The sequence below is a fragment of the Ctenopharyngodon idella genome, chromosome 24 (genome assembly GCF_019924925.1).
Source record: "Ctenopharyngodon idella isolate HZGC_01 chromosome 24, HZGC01, whole genome shotgun sequence".
In the NCBI taxonomy this organism is placed as follows: Eukaryota; Metazoa; Chordata; class Actinopteri; order Cypriniformes; family Xenocyprididae; genus Ctenopharyngodon; species Ctenopharyngodon idella.
Window position 1 is genome coordinate 23465442 of NC_067243.1, and position 24401 is coordinate 23489842.

The window sequence follows — 24401 nt, forward strand, 5'->3', positions numbered from 1 at the left end:
TTAACATTGGCATTAGAATGACAGCAGCAGCTCTTACCTACATGCTTGTGAAGTCTAGGAAAGTGAGAGGTTCATATCTGCCGCTGCAGTTCCTGTGCTGCACGTTTAGACCCAGAAGAGAGAGAGAGAGAGAGGGAGAGAGAGAGAGAAAGAGAGAAAGAGAGAGAGAGAGAGTGCAATCGAGCAGTGCAGCCCCCAGTCCCGGCACTCCAATTCTACGTTCTGAGGATGAAAAGAGAAGTCTTCATTACCAGCTGGAGACCACGCCTCCACCTCTCCCCTCTTCCCTCCCCGCCGCTTCCCTCTCCCTCCCAGCCAGTAGCAGGACGCAAAGTTTGTCCCAGCCAAGAGAAGGCCAGTGATCTGCCAAAGCAAACCTTCAACCACAACCAACTGCCAGTACAGTGAGAGAGAAGGCTATGACAGATCTAGTCGAAGGAAGCACAATAAAGGGGCTAGACGCACTTTTTGATCAGTGTTGTTGAACTCATTTTAATTAAGGCTTGCTGTAGGAAACGGGACATCAAACAGACTGTCGGTTTATGGGAAGGCACAGCTCAGAGCGCATACACATTTGCGTATGTGCCAATGTCTTCTTCCATGCAGCACCGGTGCAAAAAAAGAGGATATTTTGCATTACTTATGAGTCAACTTTGAGTTTCCCCTCTCCCTCTTGTCATCTGTCTCTTGCTTTCCACCGTTGCCAAAGTGAATGTTATCCATGGCAGTCAAGAAAATCACTCTTTTTAGGAGAGCTGCATGCCGTCTGTAATTATAAGTGGGGTTGGGCATGAAGTCTGCCTACAATCCCAGCTCCGATGCCACAACACACACACATACACGCCCTAATGGGAGCGTGAGCCAAACCAGGCCAGTATGCTTGCACTCCTCCAATCTGAAGGCACAGCATGACAGTTCAGACTATATTTTTAGCATATACAAAACCTATTTTATTCACATTGAAATTTCCTTAGGAGAAATTACATTTTCCTTGAAATGACACAATCAATGACAGCATTCACGGCAAACTGAATAGAAAAAACTCTCAGACGCTCCTTTTCCCACTTATTTCTGTGTGCATATTACAGGGCTATTTTAAAGTGAACGTTAAACTCCTGGGATTATCCTAATTGAGTTATGGGTATGTAAATGAAGTCTGGGGTTGACATGAAAGCAAATGTTCTGCTACCGTGATGTGTCAGTGCTGTGGCTTTGCCTTGCAAAATGCTCTTTTCATCCTAAATACACGCAAGTGTTTGTTTGCATCGCTGTCATGGAAATGCAAATTGAATCAAATCGTATAACTTTATGGAACAAAAGAGAGACATGAATTCAAGCCAATATGAAGAGAGAGATATAATTATAATTTATGTTGTGTTTTATTATCTGAAAGATTTGACAGTGTTCTGTTTATAGTTGTGGCGCATACAGTGACATTTAAATGAGAAGAACAAAAACCACAGAATGGTGGTAGGCAGTCGAAAATTGTCGAAAAAATGCATTAATGTTCTATTTAACACTTTAAATAAAGAATAGGAAACATGGAGAGAACTAAAGGAATAGAGGAGTACAAGTTTAACTAAGCTTTGCAATATAAAATTGTTCTTCACCAATAAGGCACTGTGGAATAACGTCTTATGTCTGTACTTCCTGTAATACAGCAAGAATACTGCATGTAATTCTTCTCCTCACCACAAGAGGACCCCTTGAGCAGCTTGTGCATTTATAATCCTGTAGGAAAGTCTTTCAGTCAAACTGTTTGCAGTGCAAGTTTCAGAGATGGCAGTGAAAGATAAAACAAACCAAATAAACAAAAAAGATTAAAGATTACCAAACTGTCTCGCCCCCCAAAAAAAGTTTGCAAAATGAAAAAGCTATATATACTTATCACATTTATGTTTCATCATTTATGTTTACATAATAAATATAAGTTATTCAGCACTGCAAAATAACTTGCAGAGATAAAATTCTTCCAGGGTTCCAGTATCTGAATTCTTGATTCTGGCTTGAACATTTGTAACTTAAGTGTGAAGTCTGGTCTTTAAATTAATAGCCTTGATTTTGCTTGGATTTGCCTTTTTGAGCATAATAATATGCTAACTGACAGTGTTGGGGGTAGTAATGTAATAAGATTACTTTTTTAAAAATAACTAGTAAAGTAACATTACTTTTAAATTTACAGCAAATATCTGAGTTACTTTTTCAAAAAAGTAGCACAAGTTACTCTGTTTTTCCATTTATTAACTGACAGCTCTCCTCTCCCCATGTTAAGAGAAATCGTGAGTAAGTGCAGAGGCGTTGTGTAAACATGATGGTTATTGTAGATCTAGACTAAATGTGAGCTAAAGGTGACTCATCTCACTTGCACAAACACAGATTCAGTATTTCTCAAGATGAATAAAAACTGAAATGCAAACTAGTTTTGTCAAAAGCACCAACTTTAAAAATGTGACAATACCAGCATTTCCACCTATCATTTTGAGCACTGTTGAGCAGATTCTTATAATGGGCCATTATGTTCACACGCTCAACAGATACATCTGTGATTGGCTACAATGATCAGCGCTTCAATAACATATTGTAAATAGACATCTTAGACGCTCTTCATCAAGCGCTTACACAGATACACACGGGAACGTTTGAAAGCAGGCTTCTATCAGCGGATCCCTAATATATCCACTAATAGACGGATCCGCTGATAGACGCCTGCTTTCAAATGCTCCCGTGTGTATCTGTGTAAGCACATGAAGAGCGTCAAAGATGTCTGGTATCGTCATATTTTTAAAATTTCAGTACCGACTTGGTACTTTTGACAACACTAAAGCAAACTCGGAATATTATGCAAACCTGCAATAATTAAATGTTAAATTACACAGATATACTTTATGTATTTAATCTCACTTTCTTAACCAATTTCTTAGCTGCTGACCTTCGATGACACAGTTCAATCATACTAATAAGCACAAAACATCACGTTTATCTACAGGGCCTTTACATTTACCAAAAACAGAACTCTTTTTTTGTTGCTACAGTATTATAAACCTTGCTAAGATGAGAAAAAGTAATATAACATTACTTTCAGTAAAATGTAACTAGGTAATGGAATTAGTTACTTTTTTAACGGAGTAATGCATTACTTTTAAAAGTAACTTTACCTAACACTGCTAACTGATATGAGAGCTGGAGTGATGGTAAGTTTTTCTGAAACAGACGGATGTAGACAGAAACACTATTGGTTGATTTATGCAGTTATAAACTGTGATTGAGGTGAATTGTGACATTTTTCCCTCTAAAGCCACTGACTTTTAAGAGAATGATGATTTGACCATGTGTGCTGCATGACTCATGCCAGATCTCTAAAGCAGTATGCACATGTGTACAGTGTGTAAAAGAAAAACAAAGATGTAATTAAGTCTAGCAAGGCTCACGTGTGACAAAAAGCCATCAACACATTTGGAGTTGCAGTCTACAAATTTCTGCAGTTTTATCAACATCTGGGCTAGTTCTTCAAAGAAGGATAAGTGTGTGCATCATGTGACTGATTTCCTGTGCATTAGGTCTGCTATAGTGCATATAAACAGATGATAGTGAGTTATGGATGGTGCTGGAGGTATAGAGATTCAATTAAGGCACACTTCATATGCACTAAGGCCCTGTCCCAAAAGGCACACTTCATACGCACTTACAATGGCCGCTGTGTGCGCATGATTATGAGGTCCACAAAATTGTAGGGTGTCCCATTTGTCATTTTAAGTTTCAGAAGGGCGCTCGCAAGTGCCCCCTTTGCGGTCGATATGCGCCCTTGATGCACACTTTTGCAGAGTCCACACTGAAGTGAGCGCTGCAGCAGACTTCTACTCAACAGTCAAAGCAGCGTTACGTCAAAATGCGGACTCGTAGGAAGACCGTCATTGTTTAGGGTGCCATTTGGGACAGGGCCTAAGTGTTATGATAGTCTGAATTATGCCCTGAGGAAAGCCATAACTAAGCTGCCATTTTTGAGGGGTTTCAGAGTCAGGAAGGCCACTGGCCAAGTGGGGAAGAGATTGCCCATTTTACCCAGTATAGTCCCATTTCTGAACCCTGAGGGGGTGTTTTTTCCCGCAAGGATGCTCAAAGGGTGGTATAAGACATGCAAAGTGTGAAAAATCTGGGGAGTTGTGTCAAAACAAACATTTTAATTTATGGTTTAGCTGACACTGTTTTACATGTAAACAAGTACCAATCACTCTAGAGCATAAACTTTTGGTTTCCAGCCATGATCTTTAACCATTAGCTTTCACCAAGATCAGTCATTAGCTTAAAATGCACAGATAATGGGCACTTATTTGACCTGGTCTTGACTGTAGCGAACTGCAACTTGACTACCAACTAAATATGGTGAAAACTGCTGCGCATCACCTCACAGAGAACTAGCAAAAGCACCAACGCTGAACACTGGGGACCATACTAGAGCAAATTTGGCAGAGTTTCTGCAAAAGGACTGCAGACAACTGCTATAAAAATGTTTAAATATTCATGTTTATAAGCCAGGCACACTGTACGATTTGTTTTCTTTTAAGACTTGTTTGTGCACTGTGCAACATCAAGGGTTTTTATGCCAGATTGTAAGATACACATCATAGCCTTGACTTTGATCCCAATTTTCCTGTTGAAAGCTGGTAGGAAGAGTCACACTGCATGAGTGTGACGCCAAATTTTGGACACTGCCAGAACTAGTCTGGAGCCCAGGTATACTTAATTTTCTGTGTTTCACTCCGTGTCCGCACAGATTTCAAAGTATACTCAACCGCGGATGGACATATTCGACATGCAGAGTACAATTCCTTTTTTGTACTCTACCAGATGTTAGAGGGCAGCACTGAGTCATATCATTTAAAGGACATTTGCTTGGAAGGACAAAACAAGAAAAGTAGCGGATCTACCATTGCATGCAAAGTTTAGAACAAGAACCAAAACAAAAATGATGGAGAAGGATATACTGTTTTGTATCACTCTTTACACACATTCTTCTTTGACTACTGTGCAGTACATCACAACTGTGCATATTGCCACCTAGTGGACGTTCACAGACCCTCCCTATGACGAAAATTACGTTACACTAAGAATGCAGATTTTGCCCTATGACAGAAAATGTTTTAGGATCCCTGAAATTTGTATCTGATGCAAAACTGTTGCCAAAACTTACAGTGTGAACCCAACTTTAACAAGGTACCTTCTTAAGTGCAGCACTTACATACTGAAGCCACCATTAAATGTGTTGCTAGGCTTCTTAGAAGAATGCAGCACATTACTTAATTATTCCTTAGAATTGCCCTTAGTCTTGAGGCTTTGGAAAGTAAACAAAAGCTGTTGGGGACCCTGTACTTTTGTCTTGCAAGGAAAGTGGCCCTGATATTTGCCCAGTACCCTCAAATCAATGCAAGTTGTAACCAGTATAATGTCAGGAGAAAAGAATCTATCTCAGCAGGTCATTACTCACTGCATGAACAAACCTAATGGGACACTCATGACATCATCAGAGACACCCTGATGTGAGAGAGATTACGAGCACAATCAGTCAAGATCTTTTGCAGATACCATTGTGGCAGATAATTGTCAGGAGTCTCAGATACACTAACGCTTTGCTGGTGGATATTCTTTTGAATTCTTGTATAAGATACAGTTCAAAATGTTATTTCACAACTGACAGTACAATAATAGTTGAGCCCATCTTGACAACATTACACTGGCTGCCTATAAAAGCTTATATAAATGACAATTCTGTTGCTAGCTTAACAGAACTCTAATAACCTACTGTCACAACATCCGAGAGATCTCTCAAAGCTCTATTGTCCATAACATCATCTGCACTCACAGGATCCAAATCTATTATTCCAAGTACAAATTGGATGAAAAACATTTTGAAACAAAATGAAGGAATTCCAATATGCAGAAATCAGAAACACTCTTAAAATTTAAGCCAAAATGAATAACTTTTCCTGCATTTGGTTAACGTGACTCTTACACAACCGTAATTACTCTCTACACTCAGAGAAGAACAGCTGTATTAGTATCCAAAGAAACAAACTGTCAACCCGACCCTTACTCAAGTTTGTTAACCGTGTTATTGTGGGTTGCTATGGTCTCAGGGAGTTGCCCCCTGCCTCAAATATTTGCTGGCCTGACATAATTAGGTCTGCTGGAGTTGTCCTGGTGCACGGCTGGAGACCCAAACTAATTAATTGTCTTGCAGTGTAATTACCTAAATATCTCATCACATCCCCTCCCTTCCCTTTGGGGAACTTGCCCTTGAGGTCCATCCAACCTCAAACAGCTGGCTGCGCCTGCAGTAACATCAAGTGTGTTTGAGTTTACTTCTTTATGCCAGCACCCCACACATGGACTTGCTAGCTAGTTCACTCGATACTTGCACCATCTGCAGCTACCAAACTCCACACAAATAGACTAAATAGGAAATGGCCCGACAAAGTTATTCATACAATGAACTGTAAATAAAACCCCAAATCCAATTACTTTATAACCAATGACCCTTAAACTAGCTATAATTAAAATGCAACAAATACTGTACACTCTACTTATTGTGACTTAAAGGGGACCTTATATCCTTTTTTGATTTTACCTTTACTTTAGTGTGTAATATAGCCATTTGTGCATGTAAACAATCTGCAAAGTTAAAAAGCAAGACCACGCCAAAGGGAGTGAATCTCTCCAACAGAGAACACTGAGACATGCATGCCATTATTTCCGTGACGTAGCTACGTCACCATGTACAGAATGGATGCCTGTTGGCTACTTTGACTCGCCCTCAAATGAAGGTAATTATAAGGCAGGTCAGTGTGTTTTTTAAACAGTTTTTGCAGTGATATAAACTAGCTTGTTCGCTAAACCATTTGACTGCATCTTTTGTGAAATAGAATGACAATATCTGATTCCAAGAAATCATCCCTCCTAAAACATCCAGCATTGCTGGTCCCCAGCATGGGAAGTGGGAGAGCTGGTGTAGCTCAGTTTTGCTTGAGAACAGCATGACTATGCTAGTCGACCAACACTATACCAGCTCTAACCAACATAAACCAGAATTCATGCTGGAATTTTCAGCAGGGATACTCATATTGTAGATGATCCTTACCCCAAATTGTTGTGAACTTTTAAAAGTGCATTACCACATAATACAGGTGACCTCCAGGCTAACAGACATGAGCTAAAAGTATCTAATTTTGCTTTTCTGGGGTTTTTAAGAATACCTTACAAATTATACACACAGGCCTCATTAAATCCAAATGAGTAATAGTATAAAGAAAGGTGAAGCTTTATTGACATTCTAGAGGCCCTTCGTAGGCGTGTTGGCATGAAAAAAATCAAAACAAGATTGAAGAGAGAATGATCCTGTGCATATACAGATACTAATACTGAAATTCCACTGTAATCTCCAGCTAAAGTTTGAGAAGGTTTTACCTAACCCACTAAAACAAACAGTCTGCTAATGCACCACAACTACACAACACATGGACTTTTTTTTTTTTTTTTTTTTAATGAAAATAAGAAGAGCTGACATAGGATTCATTGATTATGCAGCTGAAGCGCAGGTACAATAATTCTGCTAATTCTGCATATTTTACTTCCTCACATTAATGGAACTCTGACGCTTCAGTTTAATTTCAATTTTGCTCAAATGTAACGCATTCAAGTGGAAAACCAGGACCTCTAATACACAGAAATGATTTGGTTTGGCCAAAACTGCCAGCTTGTTTTGGCAAGAGTTAATGCAAACTAAATGCATTTTAACATTATTGATGCAGTCGAAATAAAATCAATATTAAAGTTAATAAGCCATGAATTTTGCTTTATTAGAGAGATTACTCTGGATTTTCATTTATTAGGTATAAACCACTGGACGTCTTGACATGCATCATTTAAACTTAACCAGGGCATTTCCATTCCACAACAGTACAGTGTTTTTTTGGGTCATTTACATGTTAGCATATTGTACAGAGTTGGTGAGACTGAGAAAGACAGAGAGAGAGAGTTAGGGAAGGGTGTTGAGTCAACACTGCCCCCTCTAAAAGAGCCCATTCATGACAGACCATCTTGCATTCTGCTGGTATTTACAACGGTCCAGGGTTTCTTTTAACTCCTGTCTTCACTGGCGTTTTCATAGTAACCTCACCCGACAGCAAACTCACTCCAGAGCACTCTGCAAACACACACTGCACTATTTCTATACAGGTTCAGTTTAGTCTCAGCAGTGTGGATATTAGGCTTAACCAAACCATAATGTCAATAATGCTGAGAGGAGACAGACCCACTCTCTTTACTACCCATAATTCCAGCACATTATTGGAAATTTTTCACTCAAGTGTGACTCAAATAAGAGCAGATCCGGAACACTCTCTATGAAGCCTGTATATTTAATGCATTCTAAAGGTGTTCTTAGTGAATAGACATTGCAGTCTGTTGTAATACTCACTTATTCTTGGCTAAACACTTTAAGATTATAATTAATTTTAACGTGATATAACGCAAATAGTTAGGCGAGTTTACGTCACAGCTAGGAACCAAGATTTGCTAACTGCTACTACTAATTGGTGGCTGAGCTATTAGGGGGAGGGACATTTCATTCTAGGCAGCATTTGCTTGGATGGCAATTTAGACACGCCCATGAGTGCAGGATGAGTCAACCCAGGATTTAAATGCATATAAATTATACTTTTTTTTTTAAAGTTTTAGGAGTACACTAGCATACAGATCTCAAAGCAAATACACATGGACAAAAAGCTACAAAATCAATGCATTATATATACACAATACAGGCTCCATAAAAGTGCTTACTATTTTCACTTGCAAATAAAAAGACTATATGGAAAGGTGGATCTAATTCATTTTTTTTTAAATTCTGAAGGCCTTTTCATGTTTCCAATTCCCAAAAAAGATCAAGGTACAGCAGTGGCTTGCAGGCCAAGCACTGTAACACATCATTCATTAATTCATTAATCAATAATTTCCAGTTTAACCACCTTTCAAATGACAACCAATGATTACCGGACAGTTTACATGACGTACCATTTCATGATCAGTAAATAATGAAAAGCAGCAAATGTTTAGTTTTGGTTGAACTATTCCTTCAAGAACTAAGAACTGGATTTTTTCATACTGGTGATTCTGTAACATTATTACATTGACTGGATGGGGATCTCGGCATGCAAAACATACATCCGTACCTTTTTCTCCTTACTAACTGTCCATGACAATAAAAATGAACAACGATGCATTCTTTAACTCCTTCAGTCTCGTTTAATAGAGCCCATCTGTGTAAAACAATAACTACTTGAGATTTCAAGACAATTTTAAGCAGTTTGGTCCCTATTTTGGGCTTGTAAAAGCTGCTAATCTTAGCTCTGTAAACTGCAGATGTGTGTGTGGCCTAAACATGCAAAGAGAAAGAAAGGGATTTGGGAGCAAAAAGCCAGGAGAGTGTTAACCTTTGGATCTGTTTCAAGTTTTTTGGGATTTATTAGAGCCCACGGAAATAATAGACACACAGTAGGTCTTTGAATACCACCACACCCACCGCAGTCAAATCAAGAGGGTGCCTTCACAAGAGGAAAAAAAAAAAAATTCTGAATGACAGACAAGTACATACACACACCCAAATATATATACCCCAAAAATTTATTGAGCCAATTTGGCATCTGCTGTACTCACAAGTCAGTGGGTGAAAAGAAATAGCCTGTTGTTGGAACTGAGCTTATGGACAAGACAAGAGACCCATTCAACAATTAAACACTGCAAATGTGTAAGTGCAAAAAGATTGCTTTTTTAAACTTTAGATAAATACATTCAACTTGCTTAAAAAAAAATTGCTTACTGAATTTGCTCCAAGTCTGTTCGACAATATGTGTGTATATACTGTGACATCACATCTGGTGACATCATTGTGACATCATCAAACAGACATCATGCTCCCCAAAAGCTACACAAACCATAGATATGTGCTTTCAATGTCCATATGTCTCCCAGAATCATACAGGATGTGTATGAACTCACACACCGCCTCCAGTAGGTCTGTGTGTGGGTATGTGGTAACAATGGTCTGTGGATTACTGCCGGCAGCTTTACCTCGTCATCCATATAAACCTTTAATATGAGACCTTTAAGCTGCAATCCACCATCTGAAGTCAGTGCACCCTGTAATTGACCTTAAAAATACTTTCTGAAGAGGTCGGAGGCAATGTCATTGGCCAAAGGCCCATGCAGTGGCTGCCTTGCCAGAGCCCAGAGGAGGCCTGGGAAGGCATAGGAGTGTATATTTAGTGCCCTGTCCTTTGAATGGGAACAAGAGAAGTACAAATAATGCCCGTTTGTGCATAAAACCGCCCGTGTTCTTCCTGAATTGTCCCGTACGGAGACACGCTTGTGTTTCTCCCAGGGGGCACCACGTCTGTAGAGTTAAATTCATCAAACCGTTGAACGTGGCCTCGAGTTATCATAAGTCAATCCTTCATTTCAATAGACGACTATTCATTGTTCATGGGCACTGGAGGCAAAGTAAAGGTCAGTTCAAGTCTCATATCTCTTTCGTGGCATGTGTGAACGCGACACCTCATATTTGTGAAAGACAAAAAGGTCTTTAACTTTCCATTCGAGCAAGAAAGGCTTTAAACCACACCTTAAATTCCACAACTTCTCTGTCAGGCCGTTAAATTATTCTCCATTACATAATTTGTGGAACAGCTTATAAATTTAAAATTGAAAGCACATCACTGTGTAAAAGTAGAATTTAATAACCGGGTGAATCTCACGAAACCTGTCAAGTAAGCAGGCCTGGGTCATATTTCACACCCAAATTAAATGATTAAAGAAATTACTTAAATATATATATTTTTTAAAGAAAATGAATCTCCTTTACAGCCCCTAAGACAAAACACTACTGGCAAAACCATTTTTTTAATGCACTGGCCAACTTAGAGGCCATTTTTCTTAAGTATAACGTTTTCTTTCAGACCTGTGGAAAGAAAACATTCAAAACACACATTTTAAGTGTTTATTTTATCACACTTTATCTATATGCATCTGTAGTTTTATTCCTAAAAATATTATTATTACTATTTTATATATTTTAAAAAGCCTGCATGTAATTACATCTATAAATAATTTCTGTTAATTACATCTATAATTACACTGTTGACCTTCCCTTACACCTTAACCCACCCTTAAACCTACCCATACCACCAAACCTGTCTCTAACCTTACCCGTATCCCACCTTGATAACAGCAAAAGTTTTTTGCAATACAACATAAACACAATAAGTACATTGTACCTAACAATTATTTATTGTTTTGTGTAAGTACATAGTAGTTAAAGACACTTAATATAAAGTGTGACCTTTTTTTCATTATATTAAACATACTCCCCTGCTTGATTTTCATTATGTCAGGATAAACCAGACTCAAAGACAGATATAAACTATCCAAACAGTTGTTTATTGAACAGATGGATGGATGGCACAATTCAGGTCAGTAAATGGCACTTAAACAGTTTCTAAATGAATGCTGGTGGAAACTTGCATTTCTTTTTGTTGTACGTTGTGAATGGTGATGATGACGGAGAAACTTGATGAAGTGCACAACTTTTTATGAGAACGGTGAGAATACAGGTAAACTTAATCCACAGGTTTCAGGCAGGAAGATGAAGGAGACTGTTGGAGAGATGAAAAAGGAATACAGCCATTGACTTCCATAGTATTTTTTTTTTTTTTTTCTCGATGGGGCACATCAACTGTTTGGTTACCCATATTCTTCAAAATATCTTCTGCAAATTCATACAGGTTTGTAACAACTTGAGGGCGAGTAAATGATGACAGAATTTTCATTTTTGGGTGAACTATCCCTATGAACAAGGGGGAGAGTGAGTGATGTGTAAATAAATGTCATTCTAGTGTTTCTAAAGTACTTCTTTTTATGATAAAGTTATTCTGATTTTGGGATAAAATATAACATTTTTGTGAGATTTACCCACGGACACTTTGGGATGTCATAATAAATAACTGACATCATGTGTAATGACTTAGTCTGCTCATAACAACAATGCCCTCATTTGATTGGGTTATAATTACGCCTCTAGCCAGGCAACAAGAAAAGTGACAGCAGATATGATTTACTTGCGAGGAACTTTCTGAAATCATCTGGAAAATGCCCAAGTTACACTACCCTTGAGGCCCAAAGCAGTGCTGCAGGTTTTCCACGCTCTCCGGCGACAGTTTCAGTGGACCGGCACATCCTTGCCCAGATGGGCCGAATGGGGCTGTCTGCCCATTTTTAAAGGACACTGAGTTCAACTCTATAATTCGGTTCAGATGAGGTAAAGCAATATTTCTAGATTAATACAAGCCATATTCCTGTAGAAACTATTCCCTTTTTTCTCCCCTCTTCCCTGTTTTTTTCCTTTTCTCCCCCTTCATCTTACATGTCCAAAGACTTTCTTTGGCTCAGGATGAAAGAGAGGACAGAGATTGTGACCAAGAGAGAAAGAAAGAGAGATGAACACTGGTCTTTTTGAAGGTTACACAACACATCCTGGTCACAACTATTACTGCTCTCATCAAAATACTCTAACCATGATTATGCTAATATCTCAGTTGACAGCTAGCATTATGACATCATGCATTAATGTTAAACCATTTAAATGCAATCATGTTTTGCATCTTATCACTTTGCAATGCATCCTTGTGCGGTTATCACACAAGGAACCCATTATCTGCTCTATTATCTGTTCTGTTTAGAGACTCCAATGCCATTTTCTTTCAGTAGTTCAAAAACATACTCAAAAGTCCTATTCGGTTGGGATAGGGTTAACTTTTCATGGAGGATGTTAGAGAAATTCGTGTTTCACTGGCGTACTTTGCGATTTTAATCCCGTCCGAATCTGCCAAGTCTGTTTTTTTCCCTCACACAACCCCTGTAAAAATTCCAATGCAAATTACCTACTGTTTCTCGGCAAAGTCAATGGTCCTCTAAGAAATCTAATCCCGCCTGAATGCGAACGTCTGTGATTGCAGATATTTTATTATATTAACGCTTCTCCTCATGTGTTTTTTGACCTGAGCTACTGTTTGTGCACCAATCTTTCACATTCTTTCATTTAATTTCAATATTGATGGTATCCGGCGATAAAACAAAATTAGGAAATTAATAAATAGAGCCAAATCAGTTTTAGGTAAGATACTTGTCTAGATGTCTCTGCTCACTTATGTGGGTTTATTAAACAGACACTTCTATAAACTCATGTGAAGTTTATTTAAATAGGGTTTTAATAATAAATTAAAGTTATATCAATAAGTAATTCATTAAAAAACATACGTGTCATACATGATGCACTCAAGCACAGCAGATGACCTTCTGTAAAGCCCCACATCTAGAAAAAACACACTCCCACCTCTGTAATAAACACGGAGATGATAGTACCATCTAAATTGGTACATGAAATCACAGATGTCAGGTGATAAGAACTGTAACTCAAACATTGTTTAGAAAACTTGTCCCATCTGAATAGGGCGAAATGTTACATTTTCTCATTATTTAAAGTACTGTACAAACCCTAAAGTTGTTCCAACACAAACTTTTCATTTTGTGAACACAAAAGGAGACTGAGACTGTCAAGCTCCAAAAGGACACACTGCATCATTTAGACCGGATTTGGAAACTGGATTAAAAGATTCATAGAATCATTCATTTGAGCTGACTCAAAAGAAACATTTGCTAACAAATCAGACATTGCATCCAATATTTGTTTCGAGTTAAGTACTCTTTCAAAATTTAAGTATGAGGTTGATTTTGTGACTTCTAATCTTATGAGAATTAGATTTCAGATTTCCATCTTCTATAACAAAAGGTTACTGGGGTTACTTGTTCCCCAAATAAGATAAGTGAAATTAATCAGCACACGAGGGTTAGTTAGCCTCATATTTGTAAATTACTTGTTTAATCTAGAGGCAGATGCTATTGATGTAGTTCAGAAAGAACTATTTGTTGTGGTTTCTCTTGGCCTGTAATGAAAGCGTGAATATGAGCAGTATTGAGAATCAATTGGCAAAATGAAAGTAATAATTGAATCCACTGCTTAGCTTGACATGATATCCCTCCTGGCTGATACAGCATGTGACATTTTCTCAGATTGTTTATCAATTGTTTCTCATGAGGTATTGGAAGGACAAAATATGCCACATAAATCTTTTTTTTTTTTTTTTTTTTGAAAAAATATAAGCTTAGCAAAGTTCAAGTTGGCCTAGCAGTTAGCGCATAGGCTACGGCACACTGAACTCTTGTGGGCCGTGCGATTTTGAATAGTTCCCTGATTCTGCACCAATCTACAAAGATTTGTCTCTTGTGTTAAAAAAGTAACAGCAGTCGGGTTTGTAAAGACATGACGGTGAGTAAATACTGACAGAATTTTGTCATTGGGTGATTTATCCCCTTAAATGGCGCACACTTTGTACCTCTGAGGACAAAGTAGCTCCATGTTCCATGTTAAATAGTCCTTAAAAAAAATGCATTTTCCTTCAAGCAATGAATGTCTGTAGCGCAAGAGCCATGTTGAGCTAACTGGCGAGAGCGTCTTTCCTTCTGCCCCGTCAGCACAGTCTCGGGCCAGACCCCGAGCTGTCCATTCATCTGCCTGTGATAAACGAATATAACAAGAATTTTCCTATTGCCCCTCGTATTTTCACTGGTGCTCAGTCAACTTGTAGCATATTTTTTCTGGATCCGTCCGACCCCATAACAGGGCTGTGACGTCAGGTTCGGGTCTCCTCATTGGATTAGGTCTCTCACCCACAACTCGAACTGCAACCAACAGAACTTTGTCTTTTAAACGGGAACATGAAATTAGAGGTGAATCAGCGCTGGCAACCATGTTATTATATACTTTTCTTCCCCCTTTTCACCAAAATGATTTCAATTGATCTACATTTCCATGAAATCAAACCAAAGACTGGAATATATGGCTCCACATCTTAAAGACAGGATATCTAACTTACCATCTAACAAAATTTGAGGCCTCAGGTTTTTTTTCCCAGTCTGTCTCTCTTTGGTGGTAAAGCTGTAATTTTTCAGATGCACATCCCACAAAATTGCATGGAGAGATGTTCCCATTTTTTGGTCCGTTGGAGAGACATATTAAGCATTAGACTTCTAAAAACATCTTCTAAAAGACGGCCATAATGTTCATGCTGACTTGTACATTAGATGTGACCTAGAAGATGTAACATTTGTCCGCTTATACCAGCTGAGTATTGAAAACAATAAAGCATTTGTTCACGCTAAATTTGCAGAGTCCTGTCATACTGTAGATAATATTTTACAGATGGCCTGCAGACTTGTTCAACTATCTATTCATCTGAACCTCAGCCTCTGCCAAAACAACAATTTGGACTCTGACTTAAACATTCAAAATCATTTAAAAATATTTAGAGTTGGAGATCAGGATTTGTTGTGTCATTGTCTTTCAGTTCAGCTCTCCGTTACTGCGAACAAAACATTGTTTTATAGTTCATTTCAGTCGAATCCTCAATAGACATTGCCTAACTACAGAGTCCAGAGGGAAAATTGCTCCATGTCATTTAACTTGCAAACTTTGAGCATTAATGATTTGAAAGTTGAATCTCAATGGCAGTTTCTTAGTTGGCGCAGGCTCTCACAGAGGTATAAAATTTAAAATCTTCCTCTTTTATCATCATAAGTTTTTGAACCAATCACCTAAATCATTAAGCCATGTGACTAATTACTCCAGAACCACAGGAAAATGGCATCATGACATCTCTGATTGTCCAAAGAATACTACAAATCCTTTACTGCATCAAAGGCCCCAGAAAAATAACTTAATTTCAAACTTTTAAGAGCCCTACACAAAAAGCAGGAGCTTGTAAATATCTTTGATAATTTAATGAATTACTTGCGAACACAGATATTTCTGAACGTCCGTCAAAGAGATTTGTGTGGAACATTTCTGAATGTTGGTATTCAATTAATGTACACCTGTTTCAACACAGAGACAATTACACCACATAAGGGTTTTCAGAATATAAAGAGTAAGAAAAGACCTTGACTGAATCAGACTTGTTAGAAGATAAAGACAGCATCACTGGCAGGAAAGAAGACTAATGTTAACAGTTGTGCTGTTGACTCTGTGTACTAACATAATGCTTTCACATAATCCTCATTTAAACTGCATAATCTCTGCTTAATCTCATCGGGAATCAAACCCAAAAACTGCTTCGCTTTAGCTTGTTTGATTGTGCCAGTTTTTTTTTTATTTTATTTTTTATACAGTAGTTGTCTTTTTTTCCTCTGCAAATGTCTGCAATTAATTCAGATTTTAATAAAGCCCTTAAAGTATATTCAAACTTGATTTTGTAATAAAATTCCAGCTTTACACCATGTACTAACCACTAGGGCAGAGAGTGATTCTTTGAGACAGTCAGGCAATTTAAGGGGCCATTTACACTGTCTTCAGCTAAAAGCGTAAAACTTTTTATGCATTTTGGCCATTCATTTACATGACAATGGCATTTTGGGGGCCTGAAAATGCAAACTTTTGAAAACGGGTTTAAAAGTGCAAGTTTTTGAAAATGATACTGCTATCGTCTCTATGTAAACAACAAAAACATGAATTTATGAAAACGGTGATGTCATGCACATGTGTATTATGTGTTCAGTCTATAGGCGCGTAGTGTTTCTTTACAAAGTGACATCTCCAACTACTGGCCTGGCTGCAGAACAGACTCCACTGAAGAGCCTAAAATAACCATGTGTGACCTTGTCCATTTCCTCGATTTCATTACATCAGTAGGTGGCGATGGATGAGTGTCAACCATTCACTCAACAGATTCATTCAAAAGAGTTAATTGCATTTTATATTGCATTGTTTATCATTTCTCTTGGAACCGACTCTGAAAATATGGAATTGTAGTCGATTCTTAAAATTCTAGCCATAACATTTTCATGTCCTGCACCAAGTTATTTAAGTTGCAAATGCATTTGCACCCATCTGTTCGCCCATGGGCATGCTGGTCTGAAAACGAGGTGTGTTCAGGCGTTGCTATTTTGAGGCAACTGAAAACGACTGCGCTATTGACCAACAAAAACCTGGTCTTAAAGTCAATGGTGCAATATTTTATTTATTTTTTGTTATTTAAAGAGCGTGTTAGTAATATGCGCCTATAGGCAGGTGCACAACACGTGTACACTCTACTTATTACATATACAAGGATGCGCAGCAGCACACAAACATGCCAAATATTAAAAATAAAAGGATTACAATGTAAAAGATTATTAATGTGTGCATAAACGTTTTGGTGGAATCCCGCTTGCCCCGTAGATGGTCTGCTTGCGCGCTTTAACCTCGCGCACGAGCAGATCCGTTTCCTCGCTAGAGAAGCGTTCAGTTTTTCCGCTTGCAAATTCCACCATGTAAATAGCGAATTCACCATGGCTTGAACACAACTGGCTTTTAAAGGGAATGGGAGATGAGACTCTGATTGGTTTATTTCATGTTACGCCCAAAACACACCCATTACTCATTAAGAGAATAGGGACAACACTTTTAGTCCATGCGCTGGGCGTGCCGACCATTTTTCCCATCTTTAAACTAGCAAAAGTGGATTCGGACATGCCCTAAGTGCACTTGCGCCATGCAATTTAAACCATGTGCTTAAAATAGGGCCCAATGATTTCCTTAAACATTCCCCAGATCTTTCATTGGTTGGACAAATCCCACCTAAAGCTCTAATGATTTAATTATAATTGTCTCTGCATTATAAACTATAAGAAAAGCTATTTGAAAAACTTTTTTTTCCCCTCAGGAAAATGTTGCTACCTTAGAAAGGAAAAGATCTTACCGGTTTGGTTGCAGGATGTGGAACACGGCCAGTGTGTCTATTTCAATTAACCGATTACAATCCAAAACACAGATCCATCTTAAGATACAGATATCAGTTAACCGTATACATAGAAGAATTTTACTGATAGCGATCTACAATACAAAAGAATTGGGAAACCACTGCAGAACAAAGCTCAGGCGTGATTTGTGGCCTGCACGGCAGCAGACGGTTGATGCACAGCCGCATATGTGCGCACATGCTCGCAGGAATCTGCTGGCACGCTATCATTATGGCTGGATATGTGTGTAAACATGTGGCAGTGGGGAGAGTGTCAGTACGGGCAGGAACATCTGAGCTGTCAACAGAGGCTCCCGATCACTGAGAGCGAGATAGAGAGAGAAACAAAACAGCTGGCATTATTACGGCATTGTCAAAACAGAAGTGCTCGCGGGAGGACTGCCAGCAGCCATCATTGTGCTACAGGAAAACCCAAATCATCCGCACACTCTCGCTGGAGGAAAGGGTGATGACCTCTTTGACCCTGGGCCTGTGTGCGGGGCAGAAGGAGGGTGAGTCGCTTCAAATGTATACAGTGTGGCAGAGCAGCAGGGGGTTATGGGTTATTACTACACTGCCAAAACAGTTTTTGGAGAATGTGAGTAGGGGGAAAAAATAAAATTGAAAAATAAATAAATAAAGGAATTCAATTAAAATCAAAATTGGATTTAAGAATCGTTTGATGTTCCACAAAGAACTTTTTATTCTCTAGTTTTTCAGAAATAATCTAATCTGAAGAAACTATTATGTGACTTATAATAGGCATCTAGAACCTTTACACAGGAAAACAAGACCAAATATACATAATCAAGACCAAAAATAAATATAATCCATTTCATTTTTCAAGTTTGGGGTCAGTTACATTTTTTTAAATGTTGTTGAAAGAAGTCTCTTATATTCACCAAGGATGCATTTATTTAATCAAAAGTACAGTAAAAACAACAGTAATATTGTGAAAATATATTATAATTTAAAATACATATATATATATATATATATATATATGTGTGACACAAAAGCTGAATTTTCAGCATCATTACTGTAGTCTTCAGTGTCACTGAAGATCCTTCATAAATCATTCTAATATAATATGCTGCTCAAGAAACATTTCTTACTATTATCAATGTTGACACAACGCTTAATATTTTTCAAGATCATTTGATGCATAGAAAGTTCAAAAGAACAGAATTTATTTTAGATAGAAATATTTTGTAACATTATAAATATCTTTACTGTCACTTTTGGTCAATGTCCTTGCTGAAAAGTATTACTTTCTTAAAATAATAATAATAATAAAAAAAAAACTTACAGACTCCAAACTTTATATATTTATAGCATTCTACAATATAAAAGTAAAAAGAAATAACTTTTAGTATACAGAGCACACTATATTATTATTTTAGTTGTTTATATTTATTGTCTGACTGATCTTATTGCATAATTAGGTATATTGGTAAACCTGAGCACTGACATTGAGATCTCTTCTGAAACACTAGAGGAGACATGTGTGAGATGACTTGAGCATTTTTCTCAGGAGATAAATCCAAGTAGACAACTTCATTAAATATCTAATTAGTGAATTTCTGTGCTGTGAGTACAAACGAGTAAAGCACATTTGTGGTGAGGTATCCTTGCACGTTTTAGACTAGCGGAATGTGACCTTGCATTGTTGAGCGCATCTGAGATTTATGGAGCTGCTGCAGGGGTTTGCATGTGGCAAACAGATGGGGGCATCGTGATCATCTTCTTTCCTCCTCTCTTTCTCACACGGTCTCTCTTTTGGCAATTGAATGATTCTAAGCCACCAGTTCACCTCCCCCAACAAAACATGTCACTCAGCTCTAGTATCAACACACACACTTGATCCAGCAGTCGTCACTCAACCCTCCTTTTGTCTATTAAACAGCACCTTCCATCAGCACTACCCTCGGTGAACTCTTTAAACAATCCCTGTCACCTTCTCGCTCTCCAGTGGCTCATCCAATCACGCCACACACTGTGTAACCTTTCAGTCAACCTCTCAACATCTCCCAGAAGTCCATTTCTCACTGATCCTGCGTCAGTTTCCAGTTTTCTCGCCCATTTCAAACAAACGATCTCTGATCTACAGAAAACTGAGCAAATTTGACGGCGACTGTCTAAAACGCTTCCTTCCTGTGCATGTCTCCAGTAATTGTCCGTGATCGGGTTTGACATTTGTTTAACGACACAAAGTGAGACGACTCGTTTGTGGTCGTGCAAATCAGGCTGTTCAGGCTTCAATGCTTTTGGTTACTTAAATATCTGTTATCTTTACAGTGAGTCTAAGTGCTGAAGATGGACAGACCCACCCAAATGGATCCAGAGCGCCTTCTGATTCCAATTTAGCGCCGTTCTTTTCCCATTAGACACGGCGACCTAAAGGCTAAGACATGCGGCACGCACTCAGGCACATATGTGCACACACACACGTTATTAAATGGTCCAGCATATTTACATTTCTTTTAAAATTCCATTTAAATATGGAAGATATTTTGAAGAATGTGGGGCACCACTGACTTCCATAGTATGGGGGGAAAAATACTATGGAAGTCAATGGGGCCCATCAACTATATGGTTACAAACATTAAATAATACTAATAATAATACTAATAATACTAATTTTTTTACCGCATGTTACATTGCAATTTTATTAGAAAAATCACAATTAGGTTTTTCCCCAAAATCAAGCAGCTCTAACATCAATGATCAGATGAAGTGCATTTTGTGCCTCTACTGGCACCAAACAGAACTGCAAAAATAATGATTGGTATAAAGCCATTAAATGTTGCAGCTTTTGGAGAAGAAATGCTTTTCTAAGTGATCAGATTTACAGTTTTCACCTGCAAGGCAATAAAATAGCCAGAGAAAACATTAATTCATTCACACATTTAAACCCCGGCCATATCTAGAGGCCAGAATGTCATCAAGACTTGCTTTTTTTGTGTGTGTGCAGTAAGAAACTACCCAGAACACCTTAGCACTCAAATTACCTTCAGAAAAGATAAAGATCTGGTTTGTTATTATTTAAAATGCAAACACACACACACAGCCTATATTTAAAGTAAATATGGTTCCAACCAGGGACTCTCAAACACATATACACAACGATTTTGAAAAAAGAAAGGATGAAGACAGACAAAACAGAGCATAATCTCTCCATCTGCGCACCAAGCATCGCAGAATTACAGAGGGTCACTCAGGCCAGACCAAAATGGAAACAAGACCGGTACAGGCTGGAAAACATTACATTAGCCATTCTCCATGGTGACCGCACTCAGCCGAGTGAAGCTGTCTGTCCATCAAAGGTAACGCCGTGGGATCAGGGTACAGTATTCTATACGTCTAAACCTGACAGATCCTTGACATGTTTAGAAGCAGGCAGATTCAATCTGGATTGAATTCAGATAAAGACACAAAGTTCCTCATGAGCGCACACAGAAAGCACATCCCAGATGGAACCATGAGCCATTTCCATTTTGTCTCATAGCAAAAGTGTCAGGGAGGTTAGTGCGTATCATAGTGGCGAGGCCAGAAACTTTAAAGTGAGTGGACCTTGGTGAAATAGAGTGGACCTCAATGCCTACTCTCAAATTTGTGATTTATGGTCAGCCAACAGTTTCATGAAAACAACAAAATCCATTTATAAATAAAATAACCAATGAAGAGAATAAGAACAATAAGCAAAGGTATCATAGATGAAGTGTGTGCGAGGCTTAAGGCCCCGATATACTCACGGCGAAGTTCTTTTTTGTTCTTCGTTTAGGGGTAAAACGAAGTTCGAAATACCGAGCAACGTTTAGATAAATATGTAAATATGTGCTGCGCGCTTTCCTCTCAGTAACAAAATAAACACAAAAAGGAGAAAACAGCAAGCATTTTTATGGAAAGCATAAGAAAAGCATCTGATCATAATAACATGGGTATGTTAGCATGAGCTCAGCAAATTAGCACTCCTGTAAAGTCACATCAGGTTCATTGATCTGGCATTACAATATGTTTTCACAGTGTTGAGCTATGTAGCCAATCACAGACATATCTGGTGATGTCTTGAACGCAATGTCCAAAAAGAGGTGTTTAAGTTAGAATCCACTCACCCATCAAATCCAGTGTTTTTTGTCCAATGCTGAGTTCTGCAACTCGCAAAACCTCTCAATAAAACTGGGATTATGTAAATAAGAGTGTCACTGTCCAGTGTATACAGCTTCATTAATTATTGTATGTCTCGTTTGATTGGGTGGATCAAATGAGACAGTCGCATAGTATCAAAATAACTTTTAAGGCAAGTCAGTTCACTCAGTGGCCATCTTGGGCAGTATAGCTCCTATTTAATTGAATGGGATATACAGAAATCTCAAAAACTCAATAACACATTTCAAATAAATAATACAATATTACATGAGAGTTATCAAAGTCAAATAATGCTAAAAAAAAACCTTAACTTTTCTATTTCAGCTTGTTACCAAAGCAACATTTCTCATTTTCATTTCAGTTAACTTGATGTATTAAAATAGCTAAAACTGAAATAAAAATAAATAAAAAATATACTATTAAGTTAAAAACAGAAAAAAAAATTCTATATATAAACTATAATACTAAACTAATACAACACTGAGCAGGACTTATTTTACTATAGCTGCTGTTTTCAATTTCTCCCATTCAGTGTAATACAAGTGGCCCGTCTTGGTCATGTGATCTCAAAATGGCTGCCTCCATGAGGAAAGAGACCCTTCTCCATGTGAAATAAAACTGATAGTTTGTGTGAATGCAATCATTTCAAACATTCAGTTTTATGATTTGCACAATTATGAATCAGGTGCTTAAGTGTTGCAAGAAAATAAACAGCACTATCATTCTTAGTGAATCCCCCTCAGTGTCTGGAATATGGGATGTGTGTGTGATTTTGTGTGTGTGTGTGTGAGATGCACTGGGCGTGCAGCCATGGGGAATCACCTTCGGGTGATGGAGGGGGAGACCTGCTCTGTCTGGATACATCACACAAGCACAGAAGACGTTTATAGCTGTTCACAGGACCATCACCGCCAAGCCTCTGCACCATGACATCTCATTTTCCATACTGTAATGCCTTCATTATACAGACCTGAAATGTGTTTTGCATTTTCTATTCAAGCGGATTCAAAAATGGGAAAACTGGACTCTTGATCTTGATTCGCTTATTACGCCTGATAGTGTGAGTGCGTGAATCAAACTCTTTGGCTGACCGTTTGAGTGCTCTGGATGAAACCCAGATTAACTGTTCATATTAAAGCCTCTAAGAGTGAGTCATTAATCATTATTCTGGCTGTATAAATAGCAGTACTTGCTAAGTCAAGCAATATTATTATTGTGCTCATATGCTTGGGGTTAGAGGTTTCATTCAAAATGATCTGAATTACAATGCTTTGCATGCAGGGTCCAGGCTAGCATTTCTCGGTTTTATTAGAAAAAAGTTTTTATATTTTATATTTTTTAAAATACTTACTGTGAGAAATGCTGCAAGCAGAGTGATACAAACAGTAAAATGGTTCCTGGAAACAGTTATCAATATGTATAATTATATATACAGTGCTCAGCGTAAATGAGTAGACCCCCTTTGAAAAGTAACATTTTAAACAATATCTCAATGAACACAAAAACAATTTCCAAAATGTTGACAAGACTAAGTTTTATATAACATCTGTTTAACTTATAACATGAAAGTAAGGTTAATAATATAACTTAGAGAACAAAATTTTCAGTTTTACTCAAATTAGGGTGATGCAAAAATGAGAACACCCCACTAAAAATCTCTGGAGCAAAGCTAAATTTTAGACTACAAATGTCTAATTTAACAAGAATTCAACCACTAATTATTCATTACACAGGTGTCCAGCAGACAGCTGACTATAAAAGGGTGTTAAAACCCCTTCCCATTTCATGCTGTCAGCAATGGCACCACATTGAAGAGAAATGTCACAAGACCTGAGAAAGAAAATAATTTCTTTACATCAGAAAGGTGAAGGTTTCAAAAAGATCAGCAAAGCTTTACTTATCAGTCAGAATACTGTAGCAAAAGTGGTACAAAAATTTAAAAAAAGATGGAACTTCAACCATCTCACAGAGACGTCCAGGTCGTCCATGGAAGTTAACACCTCAACAGGAGCGTCCTCTGATGAGAAGGGTTGAAGAAAATCGGCATGCAAGTTCATTGCAGTTATCTAAAGAAGTAAAAAGCTAAACTGGGGTGACTATTTCCTGTGACACAATACGGCGTAGGAATGGCATGCGTGGGTGCCGTCCACAAAAGAAGTTTCTCCTAAAGCCCAGGCACAAAAAAGCCCGCCTAGAGTTTGCCAGGGCCCATGCTGACAAAGATGAAGACTACTGGGACTCTATACTCTGGAGTGATGAGACCAAGATAAATGTTTTTGGAACTGATGGCTTCAAAACTGTATGGCGTTGCAAAGGTGA

The 24401-nt window shown here is 38.1% G+C and overlaps 1 protein-coding gene across 3 annotated transcripts in view; it reads right to left on the reverse strand.

Annotated features, from left to right (window-relative positions):
- Positions 1–24401, reverse strand: part of LOC127506738 (uncharacterized) — a 324637-nt gene that overhangs the window by 49672 nt on the left and 250564 nt on the right. For all 3 annotated transcript variants that reach the window (XM_051883502.1, XM_051883501.1, XM_051883500.1), the window contains one exon: positions 38–222. The gene's annotated coding sequence lies outside the window, so the exon portion shown is untranslated. The remainder of the gene's footprint in view (positions 1–37; positions 223–24401) is intronic.